This window comes from Pygocentrus nattereri, chromosome 14 (genome assembly GCF_015220715.1).
Source record: "Pygocentrus nattereri isolate fPygNat1 chromosome 14, fPygNat1.pri, whole genome shotgun sequence".
Classification (NCBI taxonomy): Eukaryota; Metazoa; Chordata; class Actinopteri; order Characiformes; family Serrasalmidae; genus Pygocentrus; species Pygocentrus nattereri.
Window position 1 is genome coordinate 41,778,274 of NC_051224.1, and position 3,473 is coordinate 41,781,746.

Consider the following 3,473-nt stretch of genomic DNA (forward strand, 5'->3'; position numbering starts at 1 on the left):
AGCTTTTCTATGAAATTCAAATGAACTGTTTTCTTGGTAGAAGGTCACAATGCCTTAAACCATGAAGCAGGAATAAGGAAATGAGTTTAAATTAGACCTGTTTGGGGTGTGCCTGTGTGTGTCTGTGTGTGTCTGTGTGTGTCTGTGTGTGTCCAAGGTGACCTGAAATATAATTAATGCCCATACAGACAGACATCATGGTCATAGTGTCATCATAGTTACAGTGATGACATTGTAATTATAGTGTTTGATGGCACCATAATTAAGGTGTTTGATGTCATGACAGTTACAGTGTTGGATGGCATTATGCTGTCTATGGTATCATAGAGTTGCTGTTAGATATCATTATGGTGACAGTGATGGTGCCATAGTAGAGGTGTTCTCAGGCATTGTAGGCATTAGGGGGTAACATAGTGGAGGTTTCTGGAGACGCTGTAGTTTTTGTTTTGGTTGTTCTCCTAGTATGTGTTCAGTTGAAAGCCTCCTCAGTTCACTGTGCAAAGACCAGCCCCTGTTTGCTCAGCATGAATAACACGGCAGTAAAGTGAGGAGACCAGCTGTTCTGAATGACTTTAAAGCCCCACTTTTATCTGTTCTGTGGACTCGGCCAGACACAGTAAACAGTTCTTATAAAACTCATGAAAGAAATTTAAAAAATGATCAGTAACTGGATCTTTCTGTTCTTGTTTAGCATCCGTTTTCCCATTTGACTTTTAAAAGTGATTTGCCACGTTATTGTTCTTTTCCAATGTGTGCAAATGTTGTATAATTTCAGGATAATATCGAATATGTCAAATACAATATCAGTGATATCAAAAACGATCAACCATACAGAGCATTTTGACAGAAACTTTAATTCCTTTAAAACGTTTCCTCTGTAGAGCCGCCCTTCCATTCCATCTCAACCCGAGATCATACGAGACTCACATCTGGAGTTATGAGCCTGTGAAGAGGGGCTGAGGTACACATCATCTGCCTCTCCCCGTGTGGAGCTGCTGGATTCGTGTGTCCGTCTACGTTCTGTGTGAAACTGACTGACGGACACTCAGGAGATCACTAAGGACTGACCGTCACGCCGGACACTCTTCATTCTTCATTCAGTCCACATCGGAGACTCGTGTGAAACGGCGTCAGAGAGTTTCCAGCTGCTGAAGCTGCTGCGGCGGGTTTGGAAAGTAGTGATGAAGATAACGGAGCGTTTAGATATGAAACACATGAGGATCCTGTTCTATGAAGAATCTTTAGAGGAGAGAGATGGACAGATCCACGGAGAGAGAGAGAGAGAGAGAGAGAGAGAATGAGCTTAGAGCTCAGGTTAACTGATCTGTTTCAGACTGATTGGTAAGCAGCAATATAGTTAAAACTGTTGTGGCTCATTTTCTGCTGTTGGTAATTGAGCTGTGCTGGCATTTCCAGTATTTCAGTATGGCTGTTTATGAATATTAATTTTCTCATTCTGGCTCAGGGACTCAGTGAATTCTCTGCTGCCAGACAGTGAAGGTTCAATGTAATTTGAGCGAAATCATCAGTTTAACCACATTCAGTGCAGACAGATCATTGGGACAAGTGTGTGGACTGATTAACAGCTGAGTGCTTTACCTGCACAGTGAACAAGACACAGAATCTCAAAGCTAGTAAGTTCATGATGTGGAGAGAGCACAGAGCATCAGACAGTCACACAGAGCATCAGACAGTCACACAGATCATCAGACAGTCACACAGAGGATCAGACAGTCACACAGAGCATCAGACAGTTACACAGAGGATCAGACAGTCACACAGAACATCAGACAGTCACACAGAGGATCAGACAGTCACACAGAGCATCAGACAGTCACACAGAGCATCAGACAGTCACACAGAACATCAGACAGTCACACAGAGCATCAGACAGTCACACAGAACATCAGACAGTCACACAGAGCATCAGACAGTCACACAGAGCATCAGACAGTCACACAGATCATCAGACAGTCACACAGAGGATCAGACAGTCACACAGAGCATCAGACAGTTACACAGAGGATCAGACAGCCACACAGAACATCAGACAGTCACACAGAGGATCAGACAGTCACACAGAGCATCAGACAGTCACACAGAACATCAGACAGTCACACAGAGCATCAGACAGTCACACAGAGCATCAGACAGTTACACAGAGGATCAGACAGTCACACAGAGCATCAGACAGTCACACAGAGCATCAGACAGTCACACAGAACATCAGACAGTCACACAGAGCATCAGACAGTTACACAGAGGATCAGACAGTCACACAGAGCATCAGACAGTCACACAGAGGATCAGACAGTCACACAGAGGATCAGACAGTCACACAGAGCATCAGACAGTCACACAGAGCATCAGACAGTCACACAGAGGATCAGACAGTCACACAGAGCATCAGACAGTCACACAGAGCATCAGACAGTCACACAGAACATCAGGCAGTCACACAGAGCATCAGAGAGTCACAAAGAGGATCAGACAGTCACACAGAGCATCAGACAGTCACACAGAGCATCAGACAGTCACACAGAACATCAGACAGTCACACAGAACATCAGACAGTCACACAGAGCATCAGACAGTCACACAGAGCATCAGACAGTCACACAGAACATCAGACAGTCACACAGAACATCAGACAGTCACACAGAGGATCAGACAGTCACACAGAGGATCAGACAGTCACACAGAACATCAGACAGTCACACAGAACATCAGACAGTCACACAGAGCATCAGACAGTCATACAAAACATCAGACAGTCACACAGAGCATCAGACAGTCACACAGAGGATCAGACAGTCACACAGAACATCAGGCAGTCACACAGAACATCAGACAGTCACACAGAGCATCAGACAGTCACACAGAACATCAGGCAGTCACACAGAACATCAGGCAGTCACACAGAGCATCAGGCAGTCAGACAGAACATCAGACAGTCACACAGAACATCAGACAGTCACACAGAGCATCAGACAGTCACACAGAACATCAGACAGTCACACAGAACATCAGACAGTCACACAGAGAATCAGACAGTCACACAGAACATCAGACAGTCACACAGAGCATCAGACAGTCACACAGAGCATCAGACAGTCATACAGAACATCAGACAGTCACACAGAGCATCAGACAGTCACACAGAACATCAGACAGTCACACAGAGAATCAGACAGTCACACAGAACATCAGACAGTCACACAGAGAATCAGACAGTCACACAGAACATCAGACAGTCACACAGAGCATCAGACAGTCACACAGAGCATCAGACAGTCATACAGAACATCAGACAGTCACACAGAGCATCAGACAGTCACACAGAACATCAGACAGTCACACAGAGCATCAGACAGTCACACAGAGCATCAGACAGTCACACAGAACATCAGACAGTCACACAGAGCATCAGACAGTCACACAGAGGATCAGACAGTCACACAGAACATCAGGCA